This window comes from Symphalangus syndactylus, chromosome 21, assembly GCF_028878055.3.
Source record: "Symphalangus syndactylus isolate Jambi chromosome 21, NHGRI_mSymSyn1-v2.1_pri, whole genome shotgun sequence".
NCBI classification, from domain to species: Eukaryota; Metazoa; Chordata; class Mammalia; order Primates; family Hylobatidae; genus Symphalangus; species Symphalangus syndactylus.
The window spans coordinates 52,062,603-52,080,678 of NC_072443.2; the positions used below are offsets into that span (position 1 = coordinate 52,062,603).

At 43.3% G+C, this 18,076-nt stretch overlaps 2 pseudogenes; one reads left to right on the top strand and one right to left on the bottom strand.

Moving 5' to 3' along the window:
- Positions 1-13,469: 13,469 nt before the first annotated feature.
- LOC129471330 (metallothionein-1E-like) lies at positions 13,470-13,744 on the bottom strand (annotated as a pseudogene).
- Positions 13,745-16,941: 3,197 nt separating this feature from the next.
- On the top strand, positions 16,942-17,559 carry LOC129471214 (transmembrane emp24 domain-containing protein 10-like; annotated as a pseudogene).
- The last annotated feature ends 517 nt before the right edge of the window (positions 17,560-18,076 follow it).

Sequence of the window (18,076 nt, forward strand, 5' to 3'; positions counted from 1 at the left end):
GGAGCTTCAGGACTTGGATTCTTCCTGCCTTGGTGCAAGGGGTGGGAACTCTTCTGGGACCGCCAATCGTCATCATGTCTCTCAGCAACAAGGCATGCCGACAGCTGGGAAAGCTCTACTCCTCCCAACATCAGGATTCATCAGGCATCCGTTAGGCTGTATGTGGACTCAATTCTCTGAGCCTCTGTTTCCTTATCTGCAGAAAAAGTTCATATATATAACAGTCTCTCTTATAAGATCTTTGTGTGAATCAAATCAGATAATGGATTATTTTCTAAGCTTGTTGTATGTCAGTTTACCCTACTAGAAGAGTGATTTCTTGAGGGCAAATGAATGGCCACGATATCTATATAATCCACAGAACTGTGACATGGCCTCACACCAGACAGATACTCAGGAAATGTTTACAGGGGAATGTTAGGCATGACCAATCAGGGCACTGCATTTCTCTCAAGGCACAGCAATTGGTTCAGAGACGGCCAAAGCCAAGTCACTCAAGCCAATTAAAGTGAGTCCCAGGACTTTTGCTCGGACAGCTAGAAAAGATATTAATTTTCCCACTCACCTCTTTAACAGTGGGGAGTATGAAGCCAGAACTGCTGCAGTTAATTTGCCACACCAGAGGAGAGGCTTCCTAAGAATGGAGTCATGCAGAGGAAGCAGACCCCAGAGACAGACAGAAAGCAAAGTTTTCATGGCATGATTTAAGCCCCTGGATCAAACCATACCTAAAGACCACTCTTAGATTTTTTTTCTGTTATATGCAGCAACACCTCCTTTCCCCCACCCGCCGCCACCTTTTTTTTTTTTTTTTTTCTTTTCAAACAGAGTTTGGATCCCTACTGCTGCAATGAATAACAGAAGGGCATTTGGTAAATGATTCAACCCTAGACATGTGTTTGAAATCACTCCTGCCGGATAGGTGAGCAAAACTGCTGATGGCTAGTCCCGGTTTTGCTCTGCCTAGCTATGGTATGGTAAAGGCTCACCTTTGCTATGGGAGTTATAAGGCAATCCGAAGTTTTCATCTTTCCAAAAATGTCCTAGACATCTTCCAAAGTAGAGTAATTCACAAGTGTTTATACCAAAGGCGAACTCTCCATCCAATGTTCTATCTCCTGAGTGGGGATGTCCTCGCCAGAAAGCCTCAGTTAGACGCTGGTCTTTCACACTTGTCTGTAATGGCCAACCACTCTCTCCTTCAGCCCGACAGTGCCTTTCTTGGTTTAAGGCAGTGCAAACAATGCTCCAACACGGGCAGCCAGATGGGAGAGGCTGGACGGGAAGAAGCTGAAAGAGACTGGCACTGGGGAGCAGAGGATCTGCCGGTTGGAATCCTACGTGTTTGCTTTTGTTTAGTTGGGCCCCTCTGTGCCCCTGTGGTCCGAGTACTTGCTAGGTGGGCTCCCTCCGGAGCAGGCTCCAAGAGGTCTGTTGAAGAGCCCTCAAAATCAGCATCTGGTTATGGGAACAACGAGGCGGGATTGGGCAGAGGGAGGAGTTGGGCTGCGGCCACCACAGAGGCTCAGCCAATCTCATGAGGCTGAGCAGGGAACCTGTGAGACTCACCACAGTGCTCACTACACTCCCAACTCCAACAGCAACCTTTGCAGGAATGGGAATTCCTCTCTCCGCCCTTGGCTCCTTTTCCCCAGGGATTCCTCACTTCTGGTTGGGAACACCACGAAGCCATGTGGATCACCCTCATCCCTGGAACGATGGGGCCCAAATGCCTGTGGACAAATGTGTGGACAAATGCCCCCCGGGCTCTGATGCTCTCTGGAGACAGCCAAGCCCTAAGCGCTGGCCATTCACAGCTCTCTGTGGCGAGAGACACACGGGCTGGTGCAGTTTCCTGTCTCTTCCTGCATCAGGGTGAATCTCCCTCTCTCCCCTCAGGTGGCCATGGGTCCACCTGTCCTCGGGACTAGCTCTGGAGCCCCCCTCCCATGCCTCCTGGAACGATGCTGAGCTTCCCCCATGTGTCTGCAGGTCTTTTCCAGGCTTGTGACCTGTGTGGGATCCAGCCTGTGGACTGAGGGCAGCTGTCTGCCTCCAGTGGGACTTCGGGGCCTATCTCCACCTGATCCCCAAGAGGATGGTGTCTTCTCGGAAGACAGTGGGGCCCCAGGAGCCTCCTGCACTGCCCAGCTGGGGGTGCATGCAGGGCCTGGGGAGAGGCGGTGTCCTGTGGAAGGCTCCTGGGAGGCGCTGTCAGGGTCTCACTCTCAGACTTCCTCCCGCCGCTGTGGGAGGCCTGGCCGTGCCCGCGACGTGTGTGGCACAGCGGGCTGGGTTGCAAAATATATCTGGCATGGCAGTTGGTGAAGGAGTTATGCAACCACCACCAACTTACGGAAACCACCGAGCGATGTGCCTTGCTAGCAGAGGTGCCTGGCTTGGCCACGCTGGCCACAGGCTCTGGTTCCGTGTTGGCAGTGTGAAAAGTGGCCCAGGCTGCGGGGTGTCGAGAACCATGACAGGTCTTCCCTGAAGTCACCTGGGAGCACATGACCCACGAGACCCCGGCAGCGCTGGCATCTTTTCCTCCAAGGATCTCCTTCCCATTCTACAGAATCCAGAAGACAGCCTCATCTGGTTATCAGCAGCCAATCCTCCCTAGAAGGCACACCTCAGAGGGGACAGGCCCAGCCAGGGGCAAGGGTCTCGAGGAGATAACTGCAAAAGGGAGGTGGCTGGAGGCCCACCCTTTGAGGAGCTGAGGTGGCCCAGCCTGGAGAAGGGCAGTGCTGGGGACCCTCTCACCATCCCTCTAAGGAAGCAAGCGGCCTTCAGGGCGTAGATGGCAACAATGGGGCTTGTGGGGAACTCCCACAGAGGAAGATTCCAGCTCCATATCAACAAGAACTGCCTCCTGCCCAGAGCTTCCACAGATGAGATGGAATGCTGAGAGGGATGTCCTAAAGGGAACCCCCAGCATGTCTGTGCCCCTGGCCTGAAAGTGCCCTTCACCCACCAGGCTGCTTAGCACAGTGAGGAGAGGAATTCTGAGACCAAGCAGGGAACCGGGTGAGGAGGAGGCCCCTCCCCTCCCCACTGAGTCCCTCCAGCTCCCCTGAGCCTCCACGTCACCTCCCCCAGGGAGAAGTGGGCTGAGCGTGGGCTTCAAACCAAACCTACCTGGAGCTGATCCCAGTTCAGCCATCTACCCTCTGTGTGGCCCTGCACAAGTCCCTTCCCTTCTCTGAGCCTCTGATTTCTCCTCTGAGGATTATATGCCATAACGGACAGGAGAAGGAAAGTTCACGTTATTTCAAGCTCACACCTGGGTGCCTTCAGCCCTCACGCTGAAACCTTACACATTAGACTCACCACCTCCTGGGCTGATAAAATGGACATCAGGTTGGAATGCATCCTTCTAGATGGTTTCATATGCCCTATGTACATATGTATGCATAGCCAGAGGAGGGTTATGATGCTTTGCACAGTACTCGGCACCTTGCTTTTTGCACTCAAAGATTTATCTTAGAGACCTATGCGTGCTAATAAATAGAGCCACTCATTCTCCTTAACTACTACATTATTTAGTGAATGGCTACATCATGGTTTACTTAGCTCTTCCTCTATGATTGGACACTGACGTTATTTCTATTGTTTTGCTCTTACAAACAATGGCTATCTTCACTGATGCCTTCTGGTGTGTATACACAAAGGCTACTTTGAGAATACCCAAAGAAGGGGAATCTCTATGTCAGACAGGATGCACATTTGTCATTTTAATAGATACAGGCCAGTGAAAATTCATTAGTAAATAAATACAATTTTCAATTCAGCCGCGTTAACATCAAAGGCAAGTTTCAGGTGTTGTGGGTTTTTTTCTTAATTGTTAAGTTGCCTTTAAAATTGCACAATGAATGCATGCTCCTTGTAAAAAATAGACGCCTATATTTTTTAAGCGCAATTTCCACCCTTCCTAGCCCATTCCCTTCTCCCAGTTGTGAACAGTGGACACATATTTGCTATGCATTTGCAAACACACAAGTCAATATGAATTTTTTTACATAAATGAGATGCAGATAGACAGACAGATATAAAACTTGATTTTCTACTTTACTGACATATCTTGGACATCTTTCCATGTTAGTAGATTCATATCTGTATCTTTACTTTTAATGGTTACATAGAATTTTATTATAAGAAGGACTATAATAAATTTACTCAGTCTCATTGATAGACATTTTCATTCTTTTCCATCTTTTGCTATCATAAATGAAATTGCAGTGAACGTTCTTGCACATGCATCTTTGTAAGCTTTGAAAATACATTGAACTAAAGCAAACAAAACTAATCCTGGAAACGCTGACAGACAGGTGTTAGAAGATAGAAATTCGCTACCCTTTGGGGAAAGGCTGGTGACTGGGAAGGGGCCCCAGAGGGTCTCTGGGATCCTAGGGTGGTCTGGTTCTGGTTACAATGGTGTGTTCTGTTTCTGAAAATTCACCAGTTGTGAGTTGTGCGTTTTTCTATATGTATTTTACTTTTCTGTATGTATGTTACATGTAAAATTTTACTTTAACATGTAAGTGAAAAAAATATATATAAGTTTTTCAGAGGAAATGTGAGAGATGACTGAAACTCTGTAACAAGTTAAATGCTTTTTTAATTTTAGTTTCAGGGGATATATGTGCAGGTTTGTCTCAAGGTATATTTCGGCCGGATGCAATGGCTCACACCTGTAATGCTGGCACTTTGGGAGACCGAGGCGGGGAGATCCCTTGAGGCCAGGAGTTCAAGACCAGCTTGGGCAACATGGTAAAACCCCATTTCTACCAAAAAAAAATTTTTTTAAATAGCCAGCCATGGTGGTGTGCACCTGGAGGCTGAGGTGGGAGGATTGCATGAGCCCGGGAGGTCAAAACAACAGTGAGCCATGACTGTGCCACTGTACTCCAGTACTCCAGCCTGGGCGACAGAGCAAGACCTTGTCTCAAAAAAAAAGAAGAGGGGAGGGTATATTTCATGATGCTGGAGTTAGGGCTTCTATTGATCCTGTCACCCAGAGAGTGAACATAGTACTCAATAGGGAGATTTTTAATCCTTGCCCTTCTCCCTCCCTCCCTCCTTTTGGAGTCCCCAGTGTCTGTTCTCATTTTCATGTCCATGTGTACCCAAGATTTAGCTTCCACTTATAAGTGAGAACATGAGGTATTTGGTTTTCTGTTTCTGCATTAATTCATTTATGATAATAGCTTCCAGCTGTAGCCATGTTGCTGCAAAGAACATGATTTTGTTCTTTTTTATGGCTTCATAGTATTCCATGGTGTACATGTGCCACATTTTCTTTATCCAATCCACTGTTGATGGGCACCTAAGTTGATTTTATGTCTTTCAAATTGTGAATAGAACAAGTTAAATTCTAATTTGTGCAAAACTTATATACTGAATATGGTTATACAGTTTGCTCACAGACATTGAATAAGTAACTAGGGGAAGCATAGGGTGGAATGGAACTAAATGTACTTAGGGACTTATAATTCCAGGGAGTTCAGAAAAACTTTCCTGAGGAACTAATGTTTAAGCTGAAACCTAAAAGATAATGAAGCCTGTTTCTTCTGTCCTTTTTCTTGTGTTTTCAATCACACTCCATCTTCTCATTTGCCTGGTGATTTTTAATTGCATGCCAGACATTGTCTATGGAAACCTATAGAGATAATATAAAGTTCTGAATGATAGTATCTTTCTTTAGAAAGGATTTACATTTGCTTCTAGAGAACAGCCAGGGTAGAAACATTACCAGTCTTCGATCATCTCAATCCAGTCATGGAGATAATTCAAAACTAAGCATCAATCCCAATGAGAGATGGCCTATTTCTGATTCACTCTTGCTTGGTTTTTAATAACAGTTCTATTGAGATATGATTCACACACTATACAATTCACCCATTCAAAGTGCAAAATTCAGTGGTGCTTAATATATTCATGGATTTATGCAAGCATTTCTAAATCAATTTTTTCATAGCTCAAAAAAAAACTCACATCCTTTAACTATCACCCCCATATGCCCTACCTCGAAGCAACCACTAATCTACTTTCTGTCCCTATAATTTGCCTATTCTAGACATTCAATAAAAATGGGATTATATTCTTTTTGGGACTAGCTCTTTCACTTAGCATAATGTTTTCAAGTTTTATCCAAGTAGTAACATGTGCCAGGATTCCTTTCTCTTTATGACTGAATAATATGCTAGTCTATGGCTATATCACATTTTATTTACCCATCTATCAGTTGATGGACATTTGGGTTGTTTTTACCTTTTGCATGTTATGCATAGTGCTTCTGTGAACATTTGTTTACAAGTTTTAATGTAAACATGTGTTTCCATTTCTCTTGGGTAGATGCCTAAGAGTAAAATTGCTAAGTCATAGGGTAACTCCACGCTTGACCATTTGAAGAACTGCCAGACTGTTTTCCAAAGTGACTGTACCATTTTATATTCCCACCAACAGTGTATGAGGGTCCCAATTTCTCCATATCCTCATCAACACTAGTTATTTGACTTTTTATTATAGTTATCCTAGTGGATGTGAATCAGTGTCTCCTGGTTTTGATTTGCATTTCCCTGATAACTAATGATGTTGAGCATTTTTTTCACATTTATTGGACATTGGTATATCTTCTTTGGAGAAATGCCTATTGAAGTCCTTTGGCCATTTTGAAACGGCCAAAGGACTTGAATTTGTTTATATGGTTTTTGCTTTTGTTTTTGTTCTTGTTTTTTGAGACGGACTCTCACCCTGTTGCCCAGGCTGGAGTGCAGTGGTGCGCTCTCAGCTCACTGCAACCTCCACCTCCCAGGTTCAAGAAATTTCTGCCTCAGCCTCCCGAGTAGCTGGGATTACAGGTGCCCACCACCATGCCTGGCTAATTTTTGTATTTTTAGTAGAGATGGGGTCTCACCATCTTGGCTAGGTTGGTCTTGAACTCCTGACCTCGTGATTCACCCTCATTGGCCTCCCAAAGTGCTGGGATTACAGGCATGAGCCACCATGCCCAGCCGTTTATTTGTTTTTTTAGAAAATTATTGAGTTGTAAGATTTTTAAAAATATTTTTAGATACAAGTCCTTTATCAGATACATAATTTGAAAATATTTTATTCTATTCTGTGGGTTGTCTTTTTACTTTCTTGATGTTATCTTTTGAAGCACAAAAGTTTTTAATTTTGACAAATTTCTAATTTTTCTATTTATTTCTTTTGTTGCTTATGCTTTTGGTGTTCAGTCTAAGAATCATTGCCAAATCTGAGGTCTTGAAGATTTACTCCTATATTGCTTCTAATAGTTTTATAGTTTTAGGTCTATTTTTTTCTTTGACAGCTTTGGGGTACAAGTGGATTTTGGTTATATGGATAAACTGTATAGCAGTGAATATTTAGGTCTTTAATCCATTTTGAGTTAATTTTTTATATGGTGTAAGGTAAGGGTCCAACTTCTTTCCTTTGCATATGGCTATCCAGTTGTCCCAGTACCACTGGCTGAAAAAACTATTCTTTCCCCATCTTGGCAACATTGTGAAAAATCAGTTTGCCACCAATGCATGGGTTTAATTCTAGATTTTTATTCTTTTCCATTGGTCTTTATGCCTATCCTTATGCTAGTACCACACTGTCTTGATTACTGTGGCTTTGTAGTACTTTTTTTTTTTTTTTAGATGGAGTCTCACTCTGTCACCAGGCTGGAGTGCAGTGGCATGATCTCGGCTCACTGCAACCTCCACCTCTTGGGTTCAAGCAATTCTCCTGCCTCAGCCTCCCGAGTAGCTGGAACTACAGGCGTGCGCCACCATGCCCAGCTAATTTTTGTATTTTTAGTAGGACGGGGCTTCACCAGGTTGGCCAGGATGGTCTCGATCTCTTGACCTCATGATTCACCTGCCTCGGCCTCCCAAAGTGCTGGGATTACATGTGTAAGCCACTGTGCCTGGCCTGTGGTGAGTTTTAAAATCAGGACATGTAAGTCCTCCTACTTTGTTCTTTTTCAGAATTGTTTTTGGCTATTCTTGATCCCCCGCAATTCCATACGAATCTTAGAACCAGATTTTCTATTTTACCATTAGAAGAATTCAGCTGTGATTCTGACAGAGATTTTGTTGAATCTGTAGATCAATTTGGGGAATATTGTCATTTTAACAATATTAACACTTCTGATCCATGAATATGAGATGTTCTTCCATTTATTTCTATTTCCTCTTTTTTTTTTTTTTTTGAGACGTAGCTTCGCTCTTGTTGCCCAGGCTGGAGTGTGCAATGGCTTGATCTCAGCTCACTGCAACCTCTGTCTCTTGGGTTCAAGTAATTCTCCTGCCTCAGCCTCCCAAGCAGCTGAGATTATAGGCCTGCACCACCACGCCTGGCTAATTGTTTCTATTTTCTTTAGATTGCTTAATAAAAATGTTTTGTAGTTTTCAGATTATGTGTTTTACACTTCTTTTGTTAAATTTATCACTAAGGATTTTAGGTTTTTGGTGCTATTTACTATTGAATTGTTTTCTTACTTTCATTTTTAGATTGTTCATTGCAAGTGTATAGAAATACAATTGACTTTTGTATATTGATCTTGTATTTTGCAACCATGCTTAATTCATTTATTAGCTCTAATACTTTCTCTAGTGAGTTCCTTAGGATTTTCTGTTTATAATATTATGTCTTCTGTGAATAGAGATAATTTTACTCCTTTCTTATCAATATGAATGCCTTATATTTCTTTTAATTGACCAACTAGCCTGCTAGAACCTCTAGTATAGTGTTGAATAGAAGTGGCAAGAGTGGGTATCCTTGCCTTGTGTCTGATCCTAGAGAAAAAGTATCCAGTCTTTCATGATTCGGTATGATGTTAGCAGTAGGTATTTTGTAGATGTCCTTTATCAGGTTGAGGAAGTTCCCTTCTACTAGAGGTTTGATGAATGTTCTTATTATGAAATGTTGTTGGATTTTGTCAAATGCCTTTTTCGGCATCTATTGAGATGATCATTTGGTTTTGTCCTTCATTCTGATGATATGGTGTATTGCACTGATTGATTTTTAAATGTTAACTAACCTTACATTCTTGAATAGATCCCCCTTGGTTATAGTGTATAATTTGTTATATATGTTGCTGGATTGAGTCTGCCAGTATTTTGTGTAGGAGTTTTGCATTCATAATCATGAGATATTGGTCTGTAGTTTTCTTCTCATGTAATTTTGTCTGGTTTTGGTATCAGTGTACTGCTGGCATCATAGAGTTAGGAATTGTTCTCTCATCTTCTTTTTTTTTGGAGAAAAACTTGTGAAATTCTTTAAATTTTTGGTAGAATTCACCAGAAGTCATCTGGCCCTGAGTTTCTCTTTGGGAGTAGTTCTGTTGTTGTTATTGTTGTTTACTAACTCAATCTTTTTCTTGTTACAGGTCTTTTCAGATTGTTTGTTTCTTCTTGAATTAGTTTTGGTAGTTTGTGCCTTTCTAGGAATTTGCCCATTTCATCTAGGTTACCTAATTTATTAGCATATAACTGATCATAGTTTTCATTTATAATCATTTTTATTTCTGTAAGGTCAGTAATAATATTCCCTCATTCATTCCTAATTCTAGATATTGAGTCTTTTCTCTCTTTTACTTATTCAGTCCAGCTAAAAGTCTATTTTACATGACATTAGTATAGCCAATCCAGCCCTCTTGTGTTTGCTGTTTGCATAATATATCTTTTTCCAATTCTTTTTTTCGGTCTATTTGTATCTGTAACTCTAAAGTGTGGCTCCTTTAGACAATGTATAGTTGGGTCTTGTTTGTTTATCCCGTGTGACAATCTCTGACTTTTGACTAGATTGTTTAATCCATTTATATATAATGTTATTATTGATATAATCAGATCTACATCTGCTATTTTACTTTTTTTCCTCTGTCTACTGTCTTTTTTGTTCCTCTGTTCCTACTTTACTCCTTCCCTTTGCATTAAATATTTTCCGATTTAGCCTTTAAACTTATGTAATGTTATCTTCAATATATCCTTTTGAGGTATTTCCTTAGTGGTTGATCTAGGGCTTACCATCAACTTCAGATTTTTACTAACTTAACTCCAATGAGATGTTGCTTCTAATAGCTCTATTCACTTTTCCCCCTTTCTTACAGTATTATTGTTATTTTTATATATTACGTTTATGAATGTTATAAACCCAATATTACAGTGTTATAATTATTACTTTATATAACTTCAGGTCTCAAAGAAGCTGTGAGGAGAAAGGAGAGCAACTATATATTTATAGTTTTTATTGTATTAGCCATGTTATTTATCATTCCTGGTTCTCTTTAAAAAACAATTAAGTTCTGCTTTGGTATTTTCCTGGACTATGCCCTCTTTACCTCTTTCTCTGACTAATCTCAATCTGCATCCTTTCCCTGTGATAAACTGTAACTGTGAATTTAACAGCTTTTAGTGAGTTCTGTGAGTCTTTCCAGTGAACTGTCAAAACTTGGGGACCTCCCAAACTTGCAATTAATATTAAAAGTAAGGGCAGTCTCATGTGGACCGTGTCCCCTCTGACTTTGCACTTGGCCTAAACTGCACAAATAATTCCCAAGGTTAGTGTTTGAAACTTGTTCTAACTCCCAAGAGGGCCCCTCCCAGCTGTCTCTTCCCCATTTCTATTCAGCAAACTAGCCAGCTTGCAGTTTAGCCTGTTTCTCCACTGAATCTAGCAACATCCCCCTCATGGCCTTTCACCACAAGCTCCACTGAGTTTCAGAGTGCTCTCAGGCTTGAATTCCTCTAAACTCTGTTGCATATAAAGTCAGTTCCTTTGGGGAGAGATTTGGAGTTTTCTATTTTATGGCTTGCTTCTCTCTCTGGGCAAAATCTCTGAGCCACGGCTATGGTGCTTGGGGCAAGAACAATGGCATGCTCTCCTCTCAGTGACACCCCAGTTTTAGGAACTGAGCACTCAGTGCAGAGGGGGCGGCAGCAGCCCCAGGTCTCCTTAGCTTACCTTTCCCAGCGTGGATCCTTCATCCCACAGGACAAGGGGTGAGCAGTAGGGGCCCCAGGATTCTCGGTGGTTCTGTGCCCTGTACTGAGCCTTTGTCCTACAAGTGGGGGGTGCTGGGCAGAAGGGAGCCTCCACTTCTGAGATACACTTGCCCAGAATTTAGCCTCAGAAACAGGTAGCTGTGGGCAGAATGAGAAAAATCTGAAGATCTGCCCCTCCCAGGAGGATAGCCCTTCAACAGAAAGCTGCAGGGTAGCGGGGGAAGGAGTCCTGTGTCCTTGACTATACTAGCACGATGCAGGGTTTCACTATCTCACTGAGCTGGGAGCAATGGGAAAGAGGGTCTTGGTTCAAGTACCACAGACTGAGTTTTAGGAGATTTGCTTGAATAAATATTTCTTCATTTGCCATATGTTCTTAGGACCATTTCCAGAGTGATTGTTTTAGAATAACTTTTTACCAGTTTTGATTGCGGCGGGGTCCATAGAGCTCCTCATGCTGTCAGGTCAGAAGTATAAACTTGCTTCCAGGGTGTAGTGCCCTTTGGGGTCTGAACCTGGGGATTTTATCAAGGCCCCTGCTTCTGGGCAATTTCTGATCTCTGTTTCTTATCTTCTCAGGACGATGAATCTGTCAAGAGTTCAGTTTACGGCCGGGCACGGTGGCTCACACCTGTAATCCCAGCACTTTGGGAGGCCCAGGCAGGCTGATCACTTGAGGTCAGGAGTTCAAGACCAGCCTGGCCAACATGGTGAAACCCCGTCTGTACTGAAAAAATAAAAAAATTAGCCAAGCATGGTGTTGCATGCCTGTAACCCCAGTTACTTGGGAAGCTGAGGGAAGAGAATTACTTGAACTCAAGAGGGGAAGGTTGCAGTGAGCCGAGATCATGCCACTGCACTCCAGCCTGGGTGCAGAGCCAAACTGTCTCAAAAAAAAAAAAAAGAGTTCGGTTTACTTCTTAACTTTTCAGTCTTTCAGAATCAGCCTTGAGAGGGAAATGGTACCAAATGCCAGACTCCCATCTGCCAGACACCCATCTCTGGGTGTCCCTTCTATCCTTAGTGGCTGATCTAGGGCTTACCATCAACTTCAGATCTCGCTCTGTCGCCAGGCTGGAGTGCAGTGGCACCATCTTGGCTCGCTGCAACCTCCGCCTCCCGAGTTCAAGCAATTCTGCCTCAGTCTCCCGAGTAGCTGGGACTACACAGATTTTTACCAACCTAACTCCAATTATCTTAGCCCTGCAATCTCTCATTGCTATAGTAGCTCTTTAAAGAGATTTTTAAAAATATTTAGTCCAGATTTTCTAGTTATTCTCAGAGGAAGGGTTGGTCTGGAAAACTTAATCTGCCATTGATGGAAGTAGGAACTGAAGTGGCTAACAGTGAAGATGGAGGGGAAGATGAGCAGAAGAAACACTTAGGAGGTGAATCCAAGAGACCCTACTGATTGATTGGATACAGGAAAAAGAAAGATAACAGGATGATGTGAAGATTTTTATCTGATAGCTTCACAGTTGGTGGGACCCTGCACAGAGACAGGGACCGGGGAAGAGGAAGCAAGCATGACAAAAAGGAGAGATCATGAGTTCAACTCTGGGTATTCCAAATTTGAGATGCCTGTGTGGCATTACACTGTTCAGGAAATGATGCAGTAACGAGGTCTGAAGTACAGGAGAGGAGCCTACGCTTCAGACCAAGATTTGAAAATTATCAACAAAGGCTAATCTCTGGCACTTCAGACCAAGATTTGAAAATTATCAACAAAGAGGTAAAGACTGAAGCCACAGCATGGACAAGAGTGGGCTGAGAGAGAAGAGGAACCAGGGAATATCATTGGAAAACACTGACTTTGAGGTGATAGAAGAGACAGTTGGCATCAGAGAAGGAGTGGGCATGAAATCAGGAGGAATTTAGGAGAGTACAATCAGTAGAAGAAATCAAAGGAAAAGGGTGGGATCCACACATCCAGTGCTTCAGGTGGCCCAAGCAGAGGAGAGGAGTACCTTCCAAAGAAGTTTCAATGGCAGTGGGAGCAGAATCCAGGTGGCCAAGGCTGAGGGAGTGGGCAGGCAGTTAAAGAAGCAGAAGACAGGAGTGTAGACAACTCTTCTCAGAAGTTCCTAAGAGGAGTCTGCAGGAGATCTCTATTCTGCTAAGCCATCTACCTTAGGTGTGCTTCATTTCTGCAGCCAGCGCTGGTTGTCTTGGCTTTCCCACCTCCCCCTTAAGCTCTTGAAAGAATTCCATGGGGATGGATTAATTGTTGAATCTAGTAATTTCTCCCTTTGCCTCAATCTATTTGTCCACTCAGCATCATCAAACACTATTAACCACCCATCTCTACCTCTGGTCCAAGATAACACTGTGGTAATTTTTTTTTTTTGTTTCCAAGTCTAAGTGTTTAATTATTATTCATATATTTCACAGAAAAATGATGTAGCAAATGGGTCAAGATTGTATCAAAAAACAAAAAATCCTGGATTTTACGGGTCACTCTATTTGTACTTGGGAGCAGGGCTGTCCCGACATCAGGCGCAGCAGCTGCACTTCTCTGATGCCCCTTTGCAGATGCAGCCCTGGGCACATTTGGCACAGCCCACAGGGCAGCAGGAGCAGCAGCTCTTCTTTCAGGAGGTGCGTTTGCACTCTTTGCACTTGCAGGAGCCAGCGTAGGCACAGGAGACACCAGTGGCGCAGGAGCAGTTGGGGTCCATTGCAACCCGAGGCGAGACTAGAGTTCCCAAGCGAGAAGGGAAGAGGCAGTGGTGCACATGGAAGGCGTAGTCAACACATTAAACATAGATGCCAATTCCTTGACATTATCTCCCTTTGATCCCTCCCCTTGAGGTGGTGGAAATTATGCTAAGTGACATTCAAGTCTAGGTCATAAAGGTCATGCAGCTTCTGCCTTGCATGATGCCTTCTAATTCATTTGTACCGTTGCATGTATCAATAGCTGTATCCCTTTTATTGCTGTATAGTGTTCCATTGCATGGATAAACCACAATGTGTTCATCCATTCATCAGTTGACAGAAAATTGTGTTGCTTTCAGTCTTGGGCAGTATGAATAAAGCATCTCTAACTGTTCTCATATAGGTCTTTGTGTGGACATACGTTTTCATTTGGAATTTGTCCTCTCTTCTCTCTCCTTTTCCCCATCCTGCTGCCTGACATGCAGATATGATGGCAGAACTCTAGCTGCCATCTTGAGCCATGGGATGAAGACCTTCATCTAGGATGGCAGAGTGTTGAGCTGGGAAGAGCCTGGGTCCCTAGCGCTCTGCAAATCCACAGCAGCCGTGGATTGTCCACCTATGGACTTCTCAAAAATAAGAAATACATTCCCATCTTATTTAAACCACCATTATTTTGAGATTGCCTATTACTTGCAGAAAATCTAACTTTAACTAATATACCATTGGGAAAACTCCTTTTGGGGAGATGATATAAGCTTAAGTTACATGGAGTCAGTTTGCATTGCTTGCAAACAAGAACCCCAACTGAAAGCTTTCCTGTGATGGTAGAGAAGATGCACATCTTCTTTGCCAGATGTGGTCTTGTCTGTTCTTGGCAAATAGATCCAAAGCAGTCAATTCATGACCATGAACATGCTGAGGATTGTAAGAGGAAGATGAATGGCACCTGGCCCCATTTATGGGTCCATTCCTGCTGGCATTTGTGAGCCACTAACCTATCCAAACTTGGAGCTGCCCAATCCTCTGGGCTTCATGTTATGTGAGAAAATAATTACCATTGACAAAGACTTATAGTTGGTCATCTATTACATGCAATGGACAGAAACCAACGAACACATTCCCTCTCTTAACACCTTCTCATAGCACTCAAGGACTTTACTATCTGAGTCCCCCACCTTTGCAGCCTCATGTTGGCTTCTATCTTTGTCCACTTTCCTGACTACAAAGTTCTTTGATGTACTTTGTCTCATGAAATTCTCCCAAAACCCCTCTAACTTAGGATTTTTTTTAATCCCCATTTTATGGGTGGGGAAATCAAGGCAAGGCAAAGTGAAGACTCAACCAAGATGCCCCGACTAGTAAGTGGCAGAGCCTCTGCTCACTTCACCTAGGCCTGTTAACACCACATCTTGAGTTCTAATCATGACTCTAAGCTGCCTTTCTCATGAACCTATGCCCCAATATAGGCTTTATTTTTGCCCCCCACACTGTGCCTACCCTCAAACATTGCTGAGAAAAGCCCTTTCCTCGTCTCCACTTTCACAAATCTCCTCTATCCTGAATTCAGTGTAGGCTCAAACATCACTTCAAAAATAAGACAGTACCAGATGTCCTTGGCCTCAGTGATTGGATCATTGGTGATCACATGACACACACTAGACCAATTAGAGTAAATTCTGGGACTTTTGCTGGAATCACCGGAAAATTTAAAAGTCCTTTTTTCCCACAAAGTAGCTCAACTGGAGGGACAAGAGCCTGAGAGTACCGGGGATTTCTGTGCCACCTTGTAAGAAGCCCATGTAGAGGAAAGTAGAGACGGTAATGGAGAGAGACTGGTTTTATTGTCTCTGTCTAGTGCCTTATAATTCCCAGTTACATCAGCCATACCAACTTGTTTTTGCCTGTGTATTTGGGTTGCAATTCTGTCATTTGAAGTCAATAGTTCAGACTAACAAAAGCCCCTAATTTACAACACCTTCCCTCGTTCATTTAGTTTTTTTTTTTTTCAACAAATGGTATGAAGCATTTATCATGCACCAAGTGCTAGCCATGGTCTATTAAACAGATACAGTCTCTGACTTCCTCAGATTCACAGCCTCATGGAGAAGAGAGACATCAACCAAGAGGAAGCACAAATTAACGTATAATGAGACAAAGTGGAAAGTGTTCTGAAGTGGACATTCCATACAAGTACCTGGAGAACCTGGGCTAAATTGGAAGCAGAGGCAAGGCCAGCCACATCCTGGTCTTGATCCAGGATCTGGCCAGATCCCAGGCACGTTGGAGGGGCATATTTAGTATTCTGAGCTTCATCCTAAGAGCCATGAGAAGTACTGCTGTGGGAAGATGTTTTTAAAATTATCAATTTTTTGCCCAAAGACTTCCTTCAAGCCCTCTTTTACCTCCTCTCCTATTCAGGTCATCAGGTCATTTCTGTACTCATTGCCTCAGGGAGGGACATGTCAAAGCAGGAAGCAGAGGGAAAAAATGAGTCTCTTCATGGCTTTGGCTTATTCCCTCCTCAAGAAGCAGTCTGCTGAGGAGCAGCCCAGGGCTGGCAGGGCAGCTCTTCTCCACAAGAGTATCTGGAGACCCAGGTTCCTTCCATCTTATTGCTCTGCCGTCCTCGGGTTTTGTCTCTGTCTAGCCCCTGGTAGCACAAGGATCACCTCCATGTTTGCCCTCCAGCCCAGGGGAAGGAGAATGAGGACTCCAGAGGGAACAGCTTGTTGGGGCTCATCACTTCTCCTGGAATCTCATTGGCCCAAGCTTAATCACATGACCGTGCTGATTACAAAGAGGCTGGGAAATGTGGTCTCTAGCTGGGTGGCCATGTACATAACTAAAATTTGGAATGTCTTATTACTTGTTAATATTTTTTGTTGAGGTATAATTCACTTACCATAAATTCACCTTAAAAACTTCCGTGTTTCAGTCGTTTTGAGTATATCCAGATTTTGCAACCATCATTCCCATCTAATACCACTGTTCTAATTTCAGAATATTTTTATCACCCCATAAAGAATCTCTGTGCCCCTTAGCAGTCACTCCTCACTCACCCTATCCCCCAACCTCTGGAAAGCTCTCATCTACATTCTGTCTCTATGGGTTTGCCTTTGCTGGACATTTCATGTAAATGCAATTATACATGCAGCCTTCTGTGTCTGGCTTCTTTCACGTAACATATTTTATGGTTTATCTATGGCATAGCATACATCAGTGCTTCACTCTTCACTCCTTTTTTTTTTTTTTTTCAGTGACAATGTTGGCATGGCTGTTTTTGTTTCTGCTCAGCCCCAGCCTGGTCCTCACCATCTCCTTCCACCTTCCCATTAACTCCTGAAAGTTCCTCCGTGAGGAGATCCACAAGGACCTGCTAGTGATGGGTGTGTACGAGATCTCCAACCAGTCTGGGGGTGCTGGCAGCCTGCACAGCCACCTCAATGTCACAGATTCTGCTGGCCACATTCTCTACTCCAAAGAGGATGCAACCAAAGGGAAATTCGCCTTTATCCTGGAAGATTATGACATGTTTGAAGTGTGACTTGAGAGCAAGGAAGCAGGATGGATACCTGGTCAATTTGTAATCCTAGACATGAAGCATGGAGTAGAGGCAAAGAAGAAATTACAAGGAGATTACAAAAGTCGAGAAGCTTAAACCGTTATAGATGGAGCTGCAATGCCTAGAAGACCTGTCAGAATCTATTGTTAATGATTTTGCTACGTGAAGAAGAGAGAGGAGATGTGTGATACTAATGAATTAACAAACACTTGAGCCCTGTACTTCAGTGTCTCTTTAATGTTCTGCTTCATTGGACTAGCCACCTGGCAGGTTTTCTACCTGTGTTGCTTCTTCAAGGCCAAGATGTTGATTGAGTAGTGAACGAAGTGCACTCTCCTCCCACCTTGTATCTCAGGCAGCAGAACATCACTGGGCATCCTACCAACAGCGCCATCAAGATGCACTGGAGCCCTCTTGCCAGAACTGATCTCTTGGTGGGGGAGGACATGGGTACCACCTACCCAACAAGTCAATGAGAGATTTCTTTTTAGCGGGTAGCATTTGGACTGGTTTTGCAACAATAGGACTAGTATTAGAGTCACCTATGACCAAAAATAACGGTTACAAACATAATGCCAAAGCCAGGGTTTGTACTGGGTTTCCTTGTGCGATCTGTTTGAACCAAGTTTTCTTTCCTTCTCCCGCTTTCTCGGCAGCTTGGGTTTCCACTTTAGTTCTTTTACCCAGATTGGTATGGCCATGTTGAACTTGTTTCCTTCTGGTTGTCTTCTTTGAGTTTCCTTGTGCAAACACCCTTAGCTTTCCTTTTGCCTTTAGCTGAAATGTTTACATAGCTTCTGGTGATATCTTCTCATAATTTCATGTCTCTTAAAAG